The sequence below is a fragment of the Urocampus carinirostris genome, chromosome 2, assembly GCF_059441175.1.
Source record: "Urocampus carinirostris isolate Australia breed hairy pipefish chromosome 2, RoL_Ucar_1.0, whole genome shotgun sequence".
NCBI lineage: Eukaryota > Metazoa > Chordata > Actinopteri > Syngnathiformes > Syngnathidae > Urocampus > Urocampus carinirostris.
This window is the reverse complement of record NC_142350.1, coordinates 17,908,930-17,933,439: the sequence shown is the minus strand read 5'-3', so window position 1 is coordinate 17,933,439 and position 24,510 is coordinate 17,908,930. Positions and strand designations below refer to the sequence as shown.

The window sequence follows — 24,510 nt, the reverse complement described above, 5'->3', positions numbered from 1 at the left end:
CCCCCCGCAGTCACTTATGAGTGTTGAGGCTCATTTTTGTCGTAAAAATTTCAAAACAAGGTGCAAGAAAAGCTTTTCTGTATAAATATCAAAAAATACTGGAATCGAGAATACCAACTTATTTACCTTCATTGCAGACAAGGCTGGGTAAAGGACAAAGAGTGCTGAATGGGCACAACCCCTCAGTTAATAGCATTGTCTCTGCTTCTTATATGCGACAATCGGGTCTGCTTTAAGCAATAGATTGAAATGTTGCACAAGATCTGTTTTATCTTGAGCCATATAGACTCATGAAAAGTCGCGAATCAAAGATTCCCGACCCTTGCCGAACATTAGGTGTATCAACTTTTACCATAAGATAGATATTGTTTTGTGCAAACTAGAAGTTCAAACTTATGTCCAAAAGTTCTAACTCTTGACAAGAAACTCAAACTCATGTCAAGAGGTACAATAACCACACAACCAACAAAATGAACACGGTGGCAACTGGCACGTGTGGAAACTTTTTCATTTGAATTTATCTATTCATTCTATCTACATCTAATCTATTAAATCAAAAATAATCTACAATTCCGTATTTGTGTGTGTGTGCATGAGTGGTATTTGACATGACTCATAGGCTCCGAAACTGCTGATCCGATTTTTGTAAACATCTACACGATTGTACTTTGGCCGTGTCTTTAGCCAGGATTTGCATTAAGGCAGCCTCAATATATATTAACAAAATCAATCAACATCTGCTTTTGTGTGTTCTGCTTTCGAGGGGCCTCTAAATCCCTCTGGTGGCCAAGTTGAATACAGATTTCACATCGGAAACCTGTTATCACAATGGTGTCCGGAATATATTCTACCAATTAAAAATGATCCAGAAACAGTTAATCTCCATTCTCTGATTTGTCCGAACTTTTAGTAACCCCAAAATTCAACCAACACAGGGTAAGGGAACAAAAGTATTATCCTTCTTCAGTTATCACCTGTGTGCACGTGTGAGGGTGGTGATATTTTTTCCGTTTGGAATCTACTGTAAGTATATGTATTTCTGTGTCTGTTTTTCTGTCCATCCAAGAAATGGGGGTAGGAGTTTTGACATCACCACCATCTTTCACAGGCAGTAATGTAGGTTACCCTAGGTGTGAAAAATGCCTCTAGAGATGACTCACTAGATAGTCACTCCACTTTCTCGGGTCAGAACAACTTTGAATAGAAACACTAACTTTTTCAAGCAGTCATGTAGGTTACATAAGATTTGAAAAAATGCACACACACAAAAAAAAAACTAAACCAGCAGTTTGGGTTTTGGGACTCTTGCAGTTTTCCCAGAAATACATTATTCTCTCCAAGGACACAACACGTTTGGCCACATCACAATCATTTAGAAGCAATCAGGTAAATCACTCTTGAGTTGAAAATGGAAAAAAAACAAACTCAGTACCGTTGGCTTTTCTAACTTTTCCAGAAAAACATTTCCCTTTTTCAGGCCAAAACAACATTAAATTTCAATACACTATATCACAGACAGTTAGAAGGGTTGACTTATGTGAGAAAAAAGTACCCAAAAAGTTGACTCAGCATTTTTGGTTTTATTGACTCAGCATTTTTTATTCCAGAAAGACATTCCACCCTCCCAGACTGTAATGACATTGGATAGCAACACCATTTTTTACAGGCAAACAGATAGGTGACCCCAGATGTAAGAACTGTGAAAAAAAGCTGATTCTGCATTATGGTTTAGCTGACTCAGCAGCTTCACCAGAAAGAAATTCTACTCTCTCAGGACATAATAAGTTTGGCTAGGATCACAATATTTTCTAAGAAATGAAGTATGACTGTTTCGAAAAGGGAAATGCCATGCGAGTGGTTTTGAGTCTCAACGCTGGGATGCTGGAATGGTGCACAGCCATTCCAAGTGTATTTCAAAGTGGATACAAATAAAAGACGATTTAAGACATATTTAGCTATATATCATTAGTAGGATTTGCTATAAGTCAATGTGGAACCAGACTACCTTCTGTTGCACTTCTATTAGTTAGCCGATTTGTGCTTAGCAATTTGCTACAGCCTTGAGCAGACGCGTGTTGCATACTAATTGAAAAAAAAAAAATCCTCATCGTTTTGCAATTGTTTTCAAGGTTAGCCTCCTCTCGTGATTCAATTTGTATGGATTGCACCCCCACCCCGCTGAGCTTCATTTTGCAGCCATTGAAACGGTGCAGTCATGTAAATTGTTAATTTTCTCCCCTGCCCCAAAAAAAGGACTGTGCCACGGGTCTCAGGTGTTGGAAAAAGACAATCCCGTTTCCATTAGGCTACTCTCCTCAAGCTCGCGGTGAAGTGATTCCTATTAGAGTTCAATTTAGTAGACGGTATAACACTTAACTGTTTACCAGCCTGATTGAGACCAGATGACTTTGTCTTGCTCTTTTTCTTTCTCCCGTCTCCTACTTTTTTTTCGGTGGACTCAACCTTCGGGTCTTGCCTCAATTGAAAACGTCTTAATGCGGGTTTGAGTTCTGCCTGTAGCTAGGAATTGGAGAAATGCGTCCGACCAGTTACATGATGTGATGGAGAAGTTTGCTTGATAATGTTTGACAATTGAGACCAGATGACAATATCACGCTCGAAATTCCCTCTTATGTCTCCTACTTTTTCCTCTGCAGAACCAACTTTTATTTTGCCCTGATTGATACAATGTCTGACCATTTCCTTTTTTTCTGCACTATGATGTCTATGTTTGCACCAATGCATATGCTGACTATTTTTTTTTGCACTATGATGACTTTGCACCAAATGCAATATTGCACAACCCTTACGATACCAACGGTATCACGACAACACTGTATGTAACATCCAACATGCCGACATTTCTTGTGTAAATACCATGTAAATTATAACTATAGCCTTATCCCTCTTGTTTTATAACCTTATCTTCTCTGTTCCTTTATCTTCTTGGCTCATACCTCACTGTGAATGTATAAAACTGGAGTGTCATGCCCAATTTCGTTGTCACAATATGTTAACCCATTTTGTAACAATAACAATAAAGGTATATTCTATTCTATTCTATTCTATTCTTAATATTGGTCAAGTTCGAAGCCCGCCTAATTCAAATTTAGTGCATTGACTATGCACTATTTTACCCCACTTAATTCGGAATGTTTCAAAACCAATTTGATGAAATGGTCTGTTTATAACGCAATCGACAAGTTGTGTGGTGTGATAGTAAAGCTCGGTTGACAATTGAACTAGATAACTTTTTTTGCTCTAAATTTTCCCTTGGGTCACCTGTTTATTCCTCTGTAGACTCAACATCGAAGCGACTTTCCTATCGCCTCGATTGACACGGCTAACATTGGTCAAGTTTGGGTCCTGCCTCCTTCCATGTGTCAAAGAAACACGTTCGACCTAATGTGTTGTGTGATGGCAAAGCTTGGTCAAGAATGTTTTTGATCGAAACCAGATGACTTTGTCTTACTCTAAAATCCTTTTTTGAGTCTCTTTTTTTCTGTGGACTCAACCTTAGAGGCAGCTTTTGTCTTGCCTCGATTGACACAGCTTAACTTGGGTCAAGTCTGGCCCCGCCCACTGCTAAGAGTCGGGGAAACACCTCCTAACAGTTGTGCGATGGCGATACTCGTTTGATAATGTTTGATGCCGATGTTCAGCGAGAAACTGGAAAATGATTAACTTAGAGGCACCCAGCATGTCGCTCGCCCGCTGTGATGTGCGCCATTTCAACTGCTCTCGGCCTGTCTGGCACTTTTATCCGAGCAGACATCTCTGCTAGGGGGCTGGCAAGGAGAATAAGGAGACAGAAGCTCTCGAGATGAAATAATATTGACCTGGAAAAGGCCTGTTGTTTTTCTGAGGACGATTCAAACCACCTGCAGACCTTGTGAGTGGGAACAAGAGAAATTAACTCTTGAAAACACGTTTTTTTTCTGTGTATATTTTACTAAACAGGAAAAAAACTGTAACAGGCATGTTCCTTCATTGATTTTTTTTCTCCCATGGACATGTTTGATGAGCATTCCTCAAAGTTCCCAGTTATGTTTGTGGACTGCAAGCTATAATTGGATTAAGATCAGATTATTGCTGATATTCTATTTTATTTCAGGCCCATATAAATTCAGTTAAATCTGAATAGACCGTTATTCGGATTGCTCGTAGTTGAGTTATACCTTTTATAAATGTAATACTCATTCATGTAGACCCATTAATTTTATATGATGCCTTATGCTGATGCTCAGTTTGTTCTTTAGATGTTTATCTGTAACACAGAAACTAATTATACATTACAGTATTAGTATAATATATATGTGGCTTAATATATATCATATTAAACCACATTCACATTTCAGCTCTCATGTGAAAGGAAAAAAATAATGTTCATCAGAATGTGACACTAGTATTACTTCAAACATAAATTGTGCAGGTATATTATTCGACATGAAAAGCAACAATGTATTTTATGGTGACATATTTTGAAAACCGTTACTCTGTCATGTCCAGCATGGTCGCCATGGCGACAGGCTGGCCCCGCACCCTGGGCACCAGCTGAAGCAGATCAGCTAATTTACGTGTGTGCTACTTAAGGTTGGGTTGTGGGTATTGCGGGGGCTGGCTCATTACACATTTTCCGTTCTGTTATGCCCTGTCCTGTTTAGTTTGAGTCGGAGGAAACCTGTACTTGCCCATTCTGAGTGTAAGAATGTTTTTGTTCTGTTTTGTCCCGGAGTTTTGGACGACTTTTATTTTGTTAAATAAAAGTTATGATTGTCAACGCAAATGAGTTCTCCCTTCCTGCCTCCTGCCTCCGTTCTGGTCCGGTCCACCCCGTGACAGAATGAGCCAGCCAAGAAATGAACTCAGCGGACGATCCCATCCGACTCCCGTGCCTGCCTGTCCGACCCCCCCTGCCGAGCGCCGAGTCCGATCCCTCCGACGCCGATGGCGCCTGCCTCTCCTCGTTCCTGCTTGTTCAGAGGAGGGAGCGGGGTTGCCCCAATCGAGAGCGTCGACCCATTCCGGGGTGCGAGGGGGGGTTGTGGGTATTGCCCCGGGAGGATTTGACGCCTGCCTGTTCGACTCTCCAGCCTGCCTGTTCGACTCTGTTTTGTTCCGAAGTTTTGGAGGACTTTTATTTTGTTAAATAAAAGTTATGATTGTCAACGCAAATGAGTTTGCCCTTCCTGCCTCCGTTCTGGTCCGGTCTTCCTCGTGACGTACTCTTAAGATAACTTTTAACTAAACCATTTGCTAGTAACCAGGATGTTACTGTCCTCCAGAGAGAATAAGCAGGCAGATATAGTAGAGGCTATCTACAATGGCCTCTCATCACCCTCGTTATCAAGCAAATAAATGAGGACTGTGCCAACAGCAGAAGCTGTTGGACTGTTGTTTTCCATTTTCAATTTTCTAGCTTGCATTTGGTTCCCGAACTGTCAATGACCTACTTTGACCAACTCCCGATTTCAGATTCCTTGTCTGGTTCCGTAAACCACATCATCATTGAGGGCGTATTTAAAAAATGAAAAAACTAAAACATTTTGTTTTTCTTCATGTGACCGTTTCCTTCACAACAAAAATATGATTGCTGTATATGTACACATTTGTAAATCAGTGGTTTTGGTGAGCAATGTGCGAGTGCCACTTGCAAACACAAGATACACAACAAAAAAGCACACTTTTGGAGCAAGTAGGAAACATTTGCTGAACATGATTGATCTGGATAACTTTAACTACAACAAAAGTGTTTTGGTTGTATCTTTACATGTATGAGAATTTTTGCTTCTGGTGGGGAACACACCAGCACCACTTGTAAACACAAGGGATGCAACAATAAAGAACACTTTTGGAAAGAGGTTAGAACAACTTAGGTACTTCGTTATTGGGGCAAGTGCCCTAAATAAAATGGTGATTTTATTTCATATAAGAATCAATACGGAAACGACATACATTTGTGTAATGGCGTCACTCTGGTTATTTTAAATTTCCCTGTATTCGTATTTTTCAGATTTTTCCATTAACACAAATCATGATCTCAGTCTGGCTATTACATGCATGGAAATATATTGAAATTATCCATTTGTTTCAAGTTATGTATTTCTCCAAGAAAGTCTGAGCCACCAGGTTGCTTTTTAATCTCAACATTCTACCCTCATCCCCTGACGTGTATGTCCTAGATGCTTGTCTTTGTAGTATAAATCGTTTGGATATTTGCTTAGCCTCCCCAGTGGGAAATTATCTAATCATGTTTTTTGTTTTTTTAAACATGAAACTAAGGTCGGAATATACCACCTGCTGCTGGTGCATGGCCAGGTCTTATTTGACTCATTGGATGCCGCCAGGGTACACGTACCGACAAAGTCGATAATATAATATTTGCCGACATTACACCATGTTATTTGTGTGCTTGAATTGCAAGACTCAGCCCACCCTGTCTGTTGCGATAAGACACTTGGTAAAAGGTGCTAAGCGCGCTAGTGTTGGCATGTGCTTTCATGTTTGTAACACTGAATTTACCACTTCCGACCTCATTTAAACAGTCATACATAAAAAATGATTAATCGGAAAGAAAGATTACTGAGAAGCAGACATTAGTTACATTCATGCATTCATTCATTCATTATCTGCCCCGCTTATCCTCAGAAGGGTCGCAGGGGCGCTGGAGCCCATCCCAGCTATCTTCGGGCAGTGGGCAGCGGACACCCCGAACTGGTTGCCAGCCAATCACAGGACACACAGGGACAGACAATTTGCTTGCTCATTCACACCTAGGGACAATTTGAACCAGCCAATTAACCTGACATGCATGTTTTATGAATGTGGGAGGAAACCGGAGTGCCCGGAGTAAACCCACGCAAGCACGGGGAGAACATGCAAACTCCAAACAGGAGGTTTGATCTCACTATCTCAGAACTGTGCCGCACACGCGCTAACCACTGCTCCGCCTGCTGCCTGAAATTAGTTACAGTTACTACTTAATTCAAACAGTAACCCCCCAGATTCTGACACCATAAATTAGTGTAACTTTGAAAGTAACTAGTTTTAAATGACCCTATATACTCGTATAAAAGTGAACCCCCTAAAACAGTGTAAAAACAGGCAGATCGTGAAATAAAAAAATACAACGTGTACACCGACCTGTGAATGCAGTGAACCCTTTTCACATAAAATGCAATACTCCATATTAATTTTGTTTCTTCAATTCAAACCACTTGAGCTCCGTCTTCATTTCCGGATAGCCTTTTTTTTCCAGAAATACTTATAAAAATTGAAAGAGGAAAATTTAGAACATTTTTAATTCTGTGCTCACATTTTCCCCCAAAATGTTCTGGTTATTTGTTGGTCCTTGTAGAAGCCACACCTTCTCCCCCATGCACTGCCTGCCATTCTCTACTGGTGAAACACAACCGAATATGCACATTCCCGATGACCCTCTGATTTGTTTTTCTTGTTTGTATTCTGTGCTTAAGACAGCGCCACCATAACTGTATTGTACTTTGGAGATAAATATATACATGCCAGACCTGTGGCCTTAAAGAGGGTTGCATGTGACAATGTGAGTGTTGTGAGAGCTTGGCCTTCTTGGCCTTGCTTGCGTTCACGTGAAAATGGGGTGTGTCCCGATACTCTCAAGACCGAGGCAGAAGTGCCCTCAAACCATGTCGTAGCCACTTCAAGACCGAGGGGGCTCTCGACCTCACTTGGCAGCGAAGTGACTACCCAGAAGGCTTTGCGAATTCTCAATATCAACAAACATGCCCGAAAAGGAACCGCACAAATGTAAGTAGTTTTCCACGCATGTATTTGCAACAAAATGTATTGAGATATCTTAGTTAGACGTAAATGCAATAGAAAATCGTATTTTCGCATTAAAACACGAACACTGCAAAATCGCTACTTTACGAAGTGCACTAATCTACCAAGGGAGCTGGCAAAAAAAATCTTCACGCTACAAACTGTAAAGTAGGATAACTGCAGAAAATCACGGTTCAGCCCATCCCTGTTTTTATCTTAAACGAGTCGTGCTTTGACATCTACATGGAGCAGTCAGAATACCGTTCTGGACATAAGCCCTTGTTTACTGCACACAATTTCAGGTGTCGTGTTTTATTTACAATATGATTCTTTCATGTGAGATCAGAATGCATTAGTTTTCATCATGCATTGTGAGTAATGTCTCCGAATTTCACGTGGAAATACAGTTGAAACAAATTACTATCACATAGGCCACTGCCTTCTCTGTAAACACATATTAAGTAAACTAATTACCTTCTCAAAATGTTGTCCAAATGTGGAGACAATTCTAAAGCATATGTGATGCTGGCCAATAGAAGGCTCTTACAGCCATAAGAATAACATGTCATTTTTTTGTATCTATTCACTATCAAATAATTATCCAGAACACATCCTATAATTTCCTGTCTCATATCAACTTGTTGAGCATCCTATACACAGTTGTTTTGTACAATACATCAGCATTAAGTAATTCTTGTTTTTTCCACCCAACCTAAAGGCCACTGAAGAACGTCCCGTGGAAGAGCTGGTCACCATCACAGCTACCACGCCATCCACACCACCGGGCACGTCGTTGGCACCTTCTAATCCGGCGCCAAACCCCAAATCACCCAGAAAAAAAGGAAGCACGATACACTCCTTGACTTTTTGAAAGCGGAGTCTGCCGGAGCGAAGAAAAGGCTCGAAGAAACTGTGGCCAAAACTGAGCGGTTCCCGTCCTTTTTGGGAAGCTCGTGGACAAATTTCCAGAACAGTGACATCTCTGCAATGTTTCCCTTTGTTTTATAAAAGGAAAAAAAAAATTATTAAGAACTCAATGAAGTTCCAGTTTGTGTTTCCAGCTTTATGGAAATATTGGTATATTTTTGTTAAAATTTGTGACACATTATTTATTTACTATTATGTATTTTGGCCCAATGTGAGTTTGTTTTTCTGTAAGTAAACTATTATTTAAGCTGGAGTGATTTGTAGTTGTTTTCTGTCCAACAGTCACATAGTTCACACACAGTATCTCACATCATTATGAAATAAACCACCAAGGTGTTACTCAAAATGAAGATGTTTATTGAATAGTAATGCAGAAAAGCACATAATGCAAATGTGGGTCTGACTTCCAGAGCCTAAAATATGGCTTTTGGGCAATTTATTCCATATTAACTGTGGACAATTATTTGTACGGTGGACCAGGGAACCCTGAAGACCCGTGACACCACACGGTAGGACAGAGCGTGGACCAGCCAGTACACGTAGATCAGGACCTCCAGCCATGGCCCTGTTCCCTCTTTAGCAGCTCCTGCAGGGCCCACATAACCTTGCTCAACCTTAAGTCCTGAATGAGTTCTGACTCCACATCCAACCATAAGCACAGGATGGGAACATTCCTGTCCAACCTGTCCACGCTTATGGGACAGCCACTCTGGAACACAATAGATAACAAACAATTTAGACATAAATGTGGGCATAGAAAAGAAAAAGACCGCTTTAACTGTGATGTAAGCATCATGAAAAAATGTTGAAATGACCTTTTTATATTCAATGACAACTCTTTTGAATTAAATTCCTTATGAACTAAGGTTTTTGGGTCGTACAGGGAAGTTTGGTGACGATATTATGTCAGCTAAAGGGTCAGGTGGACTGTTCTTGTGTTTGTTTACGTTTCGTCATGTCACAGATTCAAGACCCCTACTATATGTCATAAAATGGCATTAAGATACTAATAAGTAGATTGCCATTTATGTCTACACAAACATAGGGTATTATGTGAACGTGCATTGTATGTTAACTCTTACTGTATTTGACCAAACGGGTCATTTTTTTTAATGAGTGTACGTACCTTGTAAAGATGAATCAGCACTACATAGCGCCGAAGCTGTCTTCAGTATAGCACATTTCTCCTCCGTTGATTGGAGACACGGAAAAGATGATTAGCTTTCAGGCAATCGGTAATAACACAGCAGTAGCGGGCATTTTTAACGTTGCACGAACTCTCCAACTGACACACTACAGGTTGAGACTCGAGTTGTTTACATGTGACGTAGACCAATACGTCACTGAGGTCTACAGCCAATTAATATTACCGCCATCTCCTGGACAGGGGTGGAACCTTGCAAGTCTTGTCCAAACCATCTCCGCATTGCACTTGACTCGCGGAGGGCACTCCTCTTCGAGGGACCTCACTGGAGGGTCCTCAGGGCCGAGTGAGAGAAATGGGATTGGGCCTAAGTGTCCCGGCTCCTAGGCTTTGTAGCGTATTATGAACTGACCGATAACGGATAATGGATAATAAATAACGAAGATAGATCAATAACCCTTAAAACCCCCCCCTTTGATGCTAGGTCCTTAGCTTGGCCTTACTGGTTTGGTGAATAGGATCTGACAGGCTTTGATGCTAGGTCCTTAGCTTGGCCCTTTGATGCTATGTCAGTCCTTAGCTTGGCCTTTGCCATGATCTTTGATTTTTGCAATCCGGAGATGGAATAAGAGCTTGCTCTGTCCACTCCACGCATCGGCCCGGTATTGCAGTACCTCCGGGAACGGTGCATTCGCAATGATCGCAGCAAGGCTTTAGGGCTAGGACCTTAGCTTGGCCTTTTCGCTGAGAGTAAGTGTCCCGGCTCCTAGGCTTTGTAGCGTATTATGAACTGACCGATAACGGATAATGGATAATGAATAACGAAGATAGAACAATAACCCTTAAAAACCCCAAAACCCCAGCAAGACTTTGATGCTAGGTCCTTAGCTTGGCCTTGTTGTTTTTGGACTGTGGCTTTGATGCTATGTCAGTCCTTAGCTTGGCCTTTGCCATGATCTTTGATTTTTGCAATCCGGAGATGGAATAAGAGCTTGCTCTGTCCACTCCACGCATCGGCCCGGTATTGCAGTACCTCCGGGAACGGTGCATTCGCAATGATCGCAGCAAGGCTTTAGGGCTAGGACCTTAGCTTGGCCTTTTGGCTGAGAGTAAGTGTCCCGGCTCCTAGGCTTTGTAGCGTATTATGAACTGACCGATAACGGATAATGGATAATGAATAACGAAGATAGAACAATAACCCTTAAAAACCCCATTTAAAATTCAGAAAACACTGTAATTCATGATCGAAGTATATTCAGTGGAACATAGTAACGACAGCAGGCGTACGAAATGTTACAGTACTCATTAGAGAGAAGAGTAATTTGGGACAGGTTCCTTGGTAATGCGTTTGTCCTAACACTGTCTGTATATCATACCGGTTCAGAGTTTACCTCGCCTGCTGCCTGAAAACAGATGGTAAACAGAGCTCATCGAATTAATGACAGTTCTCTGGTGTCACGATCCCAAAGTTCCCATACCATTTACCTGAGACAAAGTATATCACTGGCTCTGCATTGTCACAAAAATGCCACTGGATAAACTTTTAATTGGTTATTAATCCCTCTGAGGTAAAGTGTGGGGAAACTCTTATCTGCGTTGGTCAAAGTGTTCGTCCGTATGGAATTCGTTTAGGAATGGGATCTAAAGAGCAGCCTTAAAGAAGAGGATGGAGACGGAATGCCCATCAGGGATTAGATTAATCAGCAAGACAGGAGAGGAATTAATCTCAATCTTGCCTTTCTCCAAAGTCTATTTCATCCTCAAACATTGGGTTATATTTCCAGAATTTCTCCAATTGCATTACTTCATTAGTCTTTCTTTGTGTGAGTAGCCATTAAAACGTAATTTATCCATTTTCATGGAGTGTATTTTTTACCACTTGGATGTGTGTGTGTGAGGAATTTGCACACATCTTTTTTAGGTTGACTGAAGATAAACTCAAGTAATATGCAGCAAATACTTTTCAAAAGGAAGTGAGGAGCTGACAGCCGATTGTATTTTCATCCGCTATAATATCCAATCTTTGAGTGACACTACCCTCATACTGATGTTTACAATCTAACACAACATGTTCTCTAAAAAAGTGTCATCATCTTGTTCCACTAACATATATATCAATTTTTACTGGTGCATTTCAGCTCATCGTGTTCACTTAATAATTTGCAATGTTAGCATTAAAATGATTAAAATGGCTTTAAGAACCCTATACGTAAAATTATTTATTTAATCTGCCTTTAGAATAAGAATGATAAATGAGAAGAAATGAGAAATGAAATGTTTATTGAAGGTATTGTTGGATACATTAATCAAAACATGACACAAAAAAAAAAATAATGCTGAGAGTGAGCATGGCCAAATATGGTCACCTTACGCCCCCTCCCCTAAGAAAATTTGACAAATCTATTTTTGCCAACCTTTGCTTAAAGGTTTGCACCGTATTTGCACTAATAACCCGGTCAGGCAAAAAATTCCAAACTTTTGGTATCCTGAAAGAAATAAAGTTTCCATGCAAGTTGCTGGTAGGTCTAGGCACCCGTAACTTATATCGGTGACCACGTAAACCATCAACACGACAGAACTCAAAAAATTGATCAAAAGGCACATCGATCATTCCATGCAGTACTTTGAACACAAAAATTAAATCATATCGAATTCTGCGGAGCTCCAAAAAGTCCAAGTTCAATCTTTGTAGTCTTTCCGGATATGACAAGTTGTGCATCTCAGGTATCCGCTTCGTATACCGACGTTGAACTCCTTCCAGTAGGTTAATGTCCTTGAGTAAGTAAGGGTTCCACACAACGCTATTATATTCTAACCCAGGTCTAACATAAACGCCAAACATTCGAACTAAGAATGCTGGCTTCTTGTTGTAAAAGTGTCTGTAAATGTTTGATGCTATGTTATTGGCTTTGTTGGTAATTTTGGCGATATGCGTGATAAACTTTAGGTTTGAAGTAAGATCCTTATGTTCAGTAACAACATGCAAATCATGATCATTAACGTAATACAGCGGAACAGAACCATGAAAAAACGACTGTGCTAAGCATTTACGAGATGACAGTTGCAGTTGCCACTGTTCAGACCAAAGAAAAACTGATTTAATGTCATTTTGGAGATAATCAATTGTTCCTGCAACCTGGGTTTTGGTAAGAAAGCCGACAGTTTAGCATCATCGGCAAAAATTGAGATGTCACTACTTTGAATGGCCTCAGGAAGTCGTTCACAAAAAACAGAAATAATAATGGTCCTAGTACTGAGCCCTGCGGTACCCCACTACAAACTTCCGACCACGCTGAAAGAACATCATCAATTTTTACGCATTGTTTACGATTTGACAAATATGCAGTTATCCAGTCAAGCAGTTTTCCACTAATACCGTAGCATTTCAGTTTTTGTAAAAGCTTGTCATGAGACACTTTATCAAAAGCCTTGCAAAAGTCTAAGTAAACACCAGCCATCTTGTGAACAAAAAACATACTGGTAATATTATTCAAATGAGCTATCAGGTTAGTCATGGTAGAATGTCCGGACCTAAACCCATGTTGCTTAAACGTAAAAAGATTGTGCTCCTGTATAAATTTCCATATGGCATCTGAGATAATTTTCTCAAACACTTTACAGACACAGCTAGTCAAGCTAACTGGTCTATAGTTGGCTGCACTTGTTGTGCTCCCCCCTTTAAAAATGGGTATGACAATAGCACTGAGCCAGTCCTCAGGCAGCTGTGAATCCTCAAAAGATCTAGAAAACAGGAAAAATAATGGTTCACATAAAAAGTCAGCTAACTTTTTAAGCAAGAAATTTGGAATTTTGTCAGGGCCGGCTGAAGATTTTCTGGAAAGTTTTATCAAGTATTTATGAATTAACTCCTTTGAAAGTTCCACAGAATTCAGAACAGCTGAAGTTCTGCTGGGAAAGTCGGGTGAAACACCATTGTTACGACCAAAAACACTGGCATACTGATCATTTAATATACGGACATTATCAGCATTATCTGTAGCAACGGTACCGTCAGATGCCTTCAGGTTGGGAATAGATGCCCTAGAAATTAGTTTACGATTGATGTATGAAAATAATTTACGAGTAATATTAGCCTCTATAAATGTATTTTGCTCAGCCACCCTTTCCTGCCTGATGGCCCTCCGCAGTTCCCTTGAAGCATCTTGATAACTTTCCAAGTATGCCAACTGATCACGTTTATAAAGCTTGTGAATAAACTGCTTTCGCCTATGCAATTCAGCTATATCCCGGTTGATGTGAGGTGTAACAGCAACTGAGAGTACGTATACTGATATCAAAGTGTAAACAACGGATTTGAATATTGCCCACATTTCTTCAATATTCCCAGAATTATCAAATAAGAGATACCAGTTGATACTGGACAGAAAGTATCTCATGCCATGTAGATCACAGTCTTTAAAATGTATGTAATTCTGAGCAGTGGTGTCTTTTTTAAGAGCCAGGTTAAGTTGGAAAGTAACAGAATTGTGATCACTAGTAGAGAAACTCGGCCCAACGCCAATATTTTTAATCAGATATCTGTCAGTAGAAAACACAAGGTCTACTACGTTGGACCCCCTGGTTGGTTTATCAACATGCTGAAAGAAACCTGCATTTGAAACCAAGTTTTTGAACACTGAAGTTAGAATAGTATCAGAATTTTGAAGAAAACTGTGGTGAAGGTCAGGAAAGTTAAAATCACCCATAAGTAGAATTTGCAATTTAGTATCAAAAATAGAGTTCAGATGTTTGAACATAGCGACGTTGGCCTGAAAAGAGCTGAGGCCAGAGCGATATACAAGCACTATTCTCAGCTTCACCCCAGAAATAAGAATATCACAACTCAATAACTCAATTCTATCAAATAATTAGAGACAGAAAACACAGATATACCATGAGAAATCATGAGCAAAACTCCTCCATGTTGAGCATTTTTTCTGTCAGTTCTAATGGTATGATATTTTGCTATAGTTGGCCCTGTGTCACCAGCGGAGTACCAAGTTTCTGTAATTGCCAAAATATCAGGGGTTTAGAAATTGATGTACGAGACCAAGTCATCTGTCTTAGAAGTCAAACATTGAGCATTAATGAGATGAATCAAGGGGCTGTTCAATAAAGGCGAAGGCGACCTTAGGCATTTCCCGGCTTGACAATAATTTTCCCGTCCCGTATAATAATGTTTACATCACCTTCGTCCCGACGGCGCTTAAGTTCGTCCTGTAGTTCCCTGTCGCGTTCCCTTTCTTTTGGTGTCATATCTGGACGAACAAATCCAGAAGACAACGTCGGAAAGATACTTTTCACCCGATTGAATCCACGGAGAAACGCCAGCCTTGACCTTGTATTCCGGAATCGGATCTTCACAATCCTGGGTTTACCATCATTCCTCGGCCTTCCATCACGAAAAACTTCCAGAATGTCCTGTTTCTCTACTCCCGGAACTGCTTCGGCGACTTCCTGAAAGAGCCGGGTATCCTGAACAGCTTCACCATTTTCTCGATGTGTCTTTGCTCCAACCACCACGAGATTATGCTTCCTAGCCTCCTTTGCTAACATTTCCTCTATTAGGCTAGTCGACATTTTGGCAACTTCTGGCATCATCTGCGTCATAATCTCTCGGACTAGAGTTGGTACCATGGCCTTCACGGTTTCACGGACAGTGGAGACCAAATCAGCAGAGTTCAGGGCACCACACGGCCCGGACGACCCGGATAAAGGTACTGGAGTGCTATCCACGTAGGTGAACACCGTTCCAGTGCTACTCAGAGAGGCGTAAGAATCCTTATCATCAGTGGATAAGCCGGGGATGCAGGACTTGCAGATATAAGTAGCTTGTTTATCTTGAATCGCGAGGCTTAGGTCCTGAACTGACAACCCAGAGCACTCGTAATGAATGTAATGCTTGCAGTGGCTACATTGAATCATCGCGCCATGGTCCATGGCACCGCAAAAACATGGCTTAGAGACTGTCTTTCGAGGCGCCATATCGAATAAATCAAAAACTCAGTTCAATTATTGAGCAAAACAAAACAAAAACTCCGACTCGACTTCAAAATACTACTTCATTTTTTTGCGGTTAAACCAGCTGATCCAAATGTTCGGATCAAATTTTCTACTTTGCAAATTTTGAATTGTATTTTTTCATTTTAAGGGTTATTTTGAACATTTGAACATCAGATCGAAGACTATGGCAATTGGCAGTGACCTGTGGGGTGCCCCAGGGGTCCATCCTGAGTCTTTTACCATCTCAAAAACATTGCCAGAATCAAAGGTTTACTGTCTAAACCAGACTTAAAGAAACTTATTCATGCATTTATCTCTAGCAGGTTAGACTACTGTAACGGCTTTCTGACTGGACTTTCTAAACGAGCTGTAAGACAACTGCAGAACATCCAGAACACTGCTGCTCGGGTCTTGACTAGAACCAGGAAGTACGACCATATTAGTCCTGTGCTCAGGTCTCTGCACTGGCTGCTTTTAGCTCAGGGAATAGGGGAATAGACTTTACTGCTGGTGTATAAGTCTCTTCACGGTCTAGCACCAAAGCACATCTATGACATGTTGGTCTCACATGAACCATCCCGGACCCTGAGAACTTCAGGGACAAGCCTTCTGCTGGTGCCCAGAGCCAGGACTAAACAGGGTGAAGCTGCGTTTCAGTTCCATGCAGTTAAACTCTGGAATAGTCTTCCTGATGACGTCAGACAGGCGTCTACTCTGACAGTGTTTAAGTCCAGGCTGAAAACAGCTCTGTTCAACTGTGCATACAACTGAAAGGGTTCTATCTGCACTCTTCACTTTTACTTTATTTTAATTCATTGATTTTATTTTGTTTTATCCATGGTTTTAATGCATTTAAAAAAAAACACATTTTGTATTTTCAATGTCTTTTCTTCTATATTTTAACTGTAATTGTGCATTTTAAACTTGTCTCTTTGCCATTTCTGCAAAGGACTTTGAAATGCCTTTTATATGAATTGTGTTATGCAAATAAACTTGCCTTGCCTTGCCTTGCCATTTTTACTGGAGTCAAAAATTGCTTTTTTTAGAGAAATAATACAAATATTTAAAGCATTTTAGGAAAACTTGTTTTGTGTAAAACATGTTTAAAAAAACATCCATCCATTGTCTTCCGCTTATCCGGAGTCGTGTCGCGGGGGCAGCAGCGTTAAAAGGGAAGCCCAGACGTCCCTATCCCTAGCCGCTTCCTCCAGCTCATCCGACGGGACCCCGAGGCGTTCCCAAGCCAGCCGAGAGACATAGTCTCTCTAACGTGTCCTGGGCCGCCCCCGGGGCCTCCTGCCGGTGGGACATGCCCGGAACACCTCCCGAGGGAGGCGTCCAGGAGGCATCCTTATTAGATGCCCGAGCCACCTCAACTGGCTCCTCTCAACGCGGAGGAGCGGTGGCTCTACACCGAGTCCCTCCCGGATGACTGAGCTTCTCACCTTATCTCTAAGGGAGAACCCAGCCACCCTGCGGAGGAAACTCATTTTGGCCACTTGTATCCGGGATCGAGTTCTTTCGGTCATGACCCAAAGTTCATGACCATAGGTGAGGGTAGGAACGTAGATCGACCGATAGATCGGGAGCTTTGCCTTTCGGCTCAGCTCCCTCTTAACCACGACGGACCGGTACAGGGTCTGAATGACGGCAGACGCTGCACCAACCCGTCTGTCGATCTCCCGTTCCATCCTACCCTCACTCGTGAACAAGACCCCGAGATACTTGAACTCCTCCACTTGGGGCAAGACCTCCTCCCCGACCCGGAGGGAGCATACCACCCTTTTCCGACTGAGAACCATGGCCTCGGACTTGGAGGTGCGAATCCTCATCCCGGCCGCTTCACACTCGGCTGCAAATTGCTCCAGCGAGAGCTGAAGATCACGGCCTGAGGAAGCCAACAGCACCACGTCATCTGCAAAAAGCAGTGACGCAATGCTGAGGCCCCCAAACCGGACTCCACCCCCGCCAAGGCTGCGCCTAGAAATTCTGTCCATAAAAGTTATGAACAGAATCGGTGACAAAGGGCAGCCCTGGCGGAGCCCAACCCTCACCGGGAATGAATTCGACTTACTGCCGGCAATGCGGTTCAGACTCTGGCACCGGGCATACAGGGACCGCACAGCCCGGATAAGACTGTGCGGTACCCCATACTCCCGAAGCACCCCCCACAGGGCCTCCCGAGGAACACGGTCGAATGCCTTCTCCAAGTCCACAAAACACATGTAGACCGGAGAGGCAAACTCCCATGCACCCTCAAAGACCCTGCAGAGTGTATAGAGCTGGTCCAGTGTTCCACGGCCAGGACGAAAACCACACTGTTCCTTCTGAATCCGAGATTCGACTTCCTGGCGGACCCTCCTCTCCAGTACCCCTGAATAGACCTTACCAGGGAGGCTGAGAAGTGTGATTCCCCTGTAGTAGGAACACACTCTCCGGTCCCCCTTCTTAAAGACGGGAACCACCACGCCAGTCTGCCAGTCCAGAGGCACTGTCCCCGATGTCCACGCGATGTTGCAGAGGCGCGTAAACCATGACACGCCCACAACATCCAGAGCCTTAATGAAGCCCGGGCGGATCTCATCGACCCCCGGGACCCTGCCACCGAGGAGCTTTTTGACCTCCTCGGTGACTTCAACCCCAGTGATACGAGAGCCCAACCCAGAGTCCTCAGGCTCTGCTTCCCCAGAGGAAGACGTGCCGGTGGGATTGAGGAGGTCTTCGAAGTACTCCGCCCACCGATTCACAACGTCCCGGGTCGAGGTCAGCAGCGTCCCACCGGCACTATACACAGTGTCGATGGCAAACCGCTTCCCCCCCTAAGACGCCGGATGGTGGACCAGAATTTCCTCGAAGCCGTTCGGAAGTCGGCTTCCATGGCCTCGCCAAACTTCTCCCATGCCCGAGTTTTTGCCTTGGCAACCACCAAAGCCGCATTCCGCTTGGCCAGCCGATACCTGCCAGCTGCTTCCAGAGTCCCACAGGCCAGGAAGGCCCGACAAGACTCCTTCTTCAGCTTGACGGCATCCCTCACCGCCGGTGACCACCAACGGGTCTGAGGGTTGCCGCCGCGGCAGGCACCGTCTACCTACATGGTCCACTCGGACTCAATGTCCCCCGCCTCCCTCGGGAAATGGGCAAAGTTCTGCCGGAGGTGTGAATTGAAACTTCTTCTGACAGGAGATTCTGCCAGCCGTTCCCAACAGACCCTCACAACACGCTTGGGTCTGCCTGCTCGGGCCGGCATCTTCCCCCACCATCGAAGCCAACTCACCACCAGGTGGTGATCAGTTGACAGCTCCGTCCCTCTCTTCACCCGAGTGTCCAGAACATGCGGCCGCAGGTCCGACGAAACGACGACAAAGTCGATCATCGAACTACGGCTAAGGGTGTCCTGGTGCCAAGTGCACATACGGACACCCTTATGACTGAACATGGTGTTCATTATGGACAAACCATGACGAGCACAGAAGTCCAATAACGAAACACCACTCGGGTTCAGGTCAGGGGGGCCGTTCTTCCAAATCACGCCCCTCCAGGTCTCACTGTCATTGCCCACGTGAGCGTTGAAGTCTCCCAGCAGTACGAGGGAGTCCCTCGGGGGCGCGCTCTCAAGCACACCCTCTAAGGACTCCAAGAAGGGTGGGTACTCCGAACTGCTATTTGGTGCATAAGCACAAACAACAGTCAGGACCCGTCCCCCCATCCGAAGGCGGAGGGAGGCTACCCTCTCGTCTACTGGGGTGAACCCCAACGTACAGGCGCCGAGCCGTGGAGCAATTAATATGCCCACACCGGCTCTGCGCCTCTCACCATGGGCAACTCCAGGATGGAAGAGAGTCCAACCCCTCTCGAGAGGACTGGTACCAGATCCCAAGCCGTGCGTAGAAGTTAGTCCGACTATATCTAGTTGGAATTTCTCAACCTCACGCACCAACTCGGGCTCCTTGCCTGCCAGAGAGGTAACGTTCCATGTCCCAAAAGCCAGTTTCTATAGCCGGGAATCGTCACGCCAAGGACCCCTCCCTTGGCCGCTTTCCAGCTCTCTGCGCACCCGACCCCTTTGGCCCCTCCTACAGGTGGTGAGCCCATGGGAAGAGGGTCCCACGTCGTCCCTTCGGGCTGGACCCGGCCGGCCCCCGTGGGTAAGGGTCCGGCCACCAGGCTCTTGCCAGCGGACCCCACCTCCAGGCCTGGCTCCAGAAGGGGGCCCCGGTAACCCGCGTCCGGGCGAGGGAAATCGAGGACCAAAGTTTTGTTTCATCATAAGGGGTCTTCTGATCTGCGTTTTGTCTGGCCACTCACCTAGGACCTGTTTGCCATTGGTGACCCTACCAGGGGCTTAAAGCCCCCGACAACATAGCTCCTAGGATCATTGAGACACACAAACTCCTCCACCACGATAAGGTAGCAGATCAAGGAGGAGTGTTTAAAAAACAGTTTTACTAATATAAGTTACCCATGGATTTAACATGTGCTGAATCGTATACATTTACTACTGTACATCAAATCATTCTGTCCCTTTTTTTAACTTTCATTTATTTTTGATTATAATTTAAAAACAATAGTAAAATAAAATCAAATAGTGATGTGAATCATCTGACAGTAGAACGGGAATTGGTTTTCTGAAATAGAAATACAGAACACTGATGCTCAATAATGATAGTATTAGTTCTTATCAGAGGGCGGGATGGAGGCTGAGTGGTTAGCGTGCCCGCGGCACAGTTCCAGCCACCAGCATTTCATCATATAAATATATATATATATATATATATATATATATATATATATATATATATATATATATATACATACAGTTCATGTCATGGGAACCTGTCGTGGGTTCAAATCCAGCTCCAGACTTCCTGTGCGGAGTTTGTATGTTCTCCCCGTGCTTGCGTGGGTTTCCTCCGGGCACTCCGGTTTCCTCCCACGTTCCAAAAACATGCATTTCAGGTGAATTGGCCGGTCCAAATTGTCCCGAGGTGTGAATGAGCGAGTGAGTTGTCTGTCCCCGTGTGCCCTGCGATTGGCTGGCAACCACTTCAGGGTGTCCCCTGCCCACTGCCCGATGATTGCTGGGATGGGCTCCAGCACCCCCGCGACCCTAATGAGGATAAGCGGTACGGCTAATGAGATGAGATGAGATATATATATATATATATATATATATATATATATATATATATATATATATATATATATATATATATATATATATAAAAGGGTATTTGAACTAAGTGGCCATAGTTTTAGGGGCATCTCAAACTACACACCCCACCTTTACATCAAACATCAAAATGGACCAAGGTTATCATACTTGATTAGCAAGCAAAATATTTACATTTTTTTTGCATCCTGGATTTGTGCGTTTGATTTCATTTTCTTCATTTCGTGTAAACAAATGTGAAGTGCCCTTAGCAGAAATAGTAAAAGAAAAACTGACTGCTGCTAAATAATACAAGAATGGCTCTATTTAGTAATGCCGAGGATGTGTAGACCTGGAAGCTGGCATCATTATCTCATATTGTGATGACAAATGAAAAGCTACCATGACAAATTGTCTGACTAATACTGCGTTTGTCGGGAATCCCGCAAAAGCGATACAGGTAATTGTGATACATAAAAATCGTTTGTGCACATTGAAAAAAGCCTCTAACAAATTGCTTCTTAACTGGTGGTTCAGGACCCACATGTGGGTTCCAGACCCGTTTTTAGTGGGAAGCGGGCCTTCGCCTTGGCAATTTTATGCTAATAAGAAGAAACATAATTATATATAACAGGGGTTTAGAACTTTTTGACCCAAAAGTAACACTATTTTGATTTTTTTTTTTTTTTTAAAGAGCCACGCTGTAGATTACGACGAAATACAACAAAACCTCCAAATTATTCAGCTCATTGGATTTCTCTGTGTGACTTTCAGTGATTTGATAGACTCTATGACATAATACAAAAAAATAGAAAGTGTGCGTGCGCACTGTGTATAGCTCCGTCGATTCCGAGCACTCACCCAATTAAATTTCTCTACATTCTTTGCTAGAGCTTTTGGGTGAAACTTTTTGGTTTTGGGTAACATTTCTTCTGTGGCTTTTCATCATAAAGTGTCTGAATAATGAACATAGTTTGTTTAACGAGTTTCCATATAAACAATTATTTAGCGGTTTACAGCCACAGCGGGGTCTGTTGGTGTGACACCTTGACTTTAAACTGTACTTGAAATTGTCTCCTATATATACTTGACCGAAAGGTTTCCTTAACCGCATTGACTTGGCAATATACTGAGAAGTTGCACAAGTTCCATCTATCTCGAGGCAAGGTGTACTCATGGAAAGATACATGTATGGCTTGTGAGCCATAGTTTTCCGACCCCTGCTATATAACATACAAAACTTAAATGGGGCTATAGTCCAAAACATATGGTACCTTTAACAGCACAGTACACAATAATGTATGTATAGTCTCAGGCAGGGTTACTTTAACTGGATTACTTTCAATTACTTTTGGATTACTCCAATCCCAAATATGCTAATAAAAGACAAAATAAACTAAATATGAATCAAATGATGACTCACAACACGTGGTAAGCTTTCTCTCCTGGTTTTGATCTCTTTGATCTCCGGCAAAACGAACATAAAATGCGACAGAAACAAAATGAAAATAAATCCAAACAGCTTGCCAACATCATTTTTGCCGTTCCGTGTATTCCGTTACTCCCCAAGCCTGCACAAAATTTAGTCATTTCATTCATATTTAGTTTCTTTTGTCTTTTATTAGCATATTTGGTATTGGAGTAATCCAAACGTAATTGAAAGTAATCAAGTTGAAGTAACCCTACCCAACCCTGGTCTCACGAAAGAACAACATTGTTGTTATAGTAATAATTAAAATGGGAAGACAGTACTGATCTAGAGCTGATCCAAGTACTCTCAAAGTATCGATAAAATTGATATTTGGGTTGATGTGCCCACCCTTAAATGATAGACTTTGCTTCTAGCGCAACTGCTATTACTTTAAGTATAACGCTGGTTCATCTATATTCCGTTTTCTGATACTATCACGGACAGGATTGCTATCAGAGCAAAAGTAGGAGTTATTATTAGGTCATAAAAGTGTGTGGCATTAATAATGAAATGGAGTACAAATGACAGTAATAAAGAGAACGTCCAGGTCAGTGGTTCTCAGATCAGAGTACAAGTACCCCTTTGGGGTTCTTGATGACATTTGATGGGGTACTTGAGATTCGAAAAAAATGTTTAAACGTTGTATGAATGTAAAACTTCAGCACTTGCTTCAATTCCCCTGCACTGTAAACAAATGAAGCTGAAAATATTCAAATATTCCATTGGCAGATCATTTAGTTTTGTTAATTTTACTATTCATTTTTACGATTCTATCTGTTAGTGCAAGGATCATGTATACAATTCCTGCCTTTTTTTCATGGGCCATGTAAAAATGTGAGCTCGCATTACCCAGAAGTAAATCATGTTGGCTCTCTCTAGGTGAGCCTCATGCTATGACAAATAAATGCATTTGTTATTTTTTTATTTCAAGTACTTTGAATAATGTACATTTATGTGTATTTCTTTTTTTTATACATACATATTGTGTTTTTTTGTTTTGTTTTTTTGTTATCACTACTAGGCTCAACATAATACATACTGTCCTTTTAACGTCTCAACTTGACGGGATTTCTACTTGCTAGCAAGACCGCAATGCGCTAATTGCCGCCAGTGAGTACAGCGATATCCCCGCTTCCCTTCGTCTCATTAGAACTGTCGTGCTCTGATACGCTTCTTCAAAAAACAGAGAAATTAGTCCAGTTTGAATAAATCAACTATTTTTTAATATTGACTAACTATGACAAGAGAACAGATAAAATGCTGTTTATGACAGACTCCCAAACCATGAATACGTTACATGCCAATAGTTTCACTTCAAAGTACCGCATTTTTTGGACCGTACGGTGCAACTTAAAACCCGAAATTTGCCGGAAATGTTAAAGTGCACCCTATAACCCCTTATATTGGGGCGGCAGTAGCTCAGGAGGTAGAGCGCTCGTCTTGGGATCAAGGGATCCCAGTTCGAATCCCGGCTCGTCCGTGTTACATGTCGAAGTGTCCTTGGGTAAGACACTGAACCCCTAATACCCCCAATAAGCAGGTTAGCGCCTTACATGGCTGCAAGGCCGCTATTGGGAAATGTGAAGCACATTGTAAAGCGCTTTGGGAAGTCATTGACTTGAAAAGCGCTATATAAATGCAGATCATTTCATTTCATTTCATATGATGCAAATTATGGTGGGGAAGATTGGAAATGCATTTGTTTTTTTTAATGCGAGAATTAACACACATTTAGATTTAATTTATTGGTCCTCCTATGCACTTCCACCAACCGTAACGGCGAAAACAACAAGCTGTAAATTACATTACATTTAAAAAAAATTAAAAATAAAAATGTGAAACTTATTATTACTTATTATCACATTATTTGTACTTACTCTATCAAAAACAAATGTTAGGGAATGGAAAGAACAGAAATGTCATCCTTAAACATATCAATAAATGCAAAGTCCGATTTATCATTATATATGCCCAAAATATTGTTTCCCTTTTTGTTTTTCTCATCTCATCTCATTA

At 42.3% G+C, this 24,510-nt stretch overlaps 1 long non-coding RNA gene and 2 pseudogenes across 1 annotated transcript; 2 read left to right on the top strand and 1 right to left on the bottom strand.

The window, feature by feature from the left end:
• Positions 1-9,063: 9,063 nt before the first annotated feature.
• LOC148371220 (uncharacterized) lies at positions 9,064-10,233 on the bottom strand. The gene is made up of 2 exons (XR_015849624.1): positions 9,854-10,233; positions 9,064-9,436 (listed from the first exon to the last, which is right to left on the bottom strand). It is a non-coding gene; the product is annotated as an uncharacterized LOC148371220 (long non-coding RNA).
• Positions 10,234-10,447: 214 nt separating this feature from the next.
• On the top strand, positions 10,448-10,567 carry LOC148371219 (U2 spliceosomal RNA; annotated as a pseudogene).
• Positions 10,568-10,806: 239 nt separating this feature from the next.
• Positions 10,807-10,926, top strand: LOC148371218 (U2 spliceosomal RNA; annotated as a pseudogene).
• Positions 10,927-24,510: the final 13,584 nt, after the last annotated feature.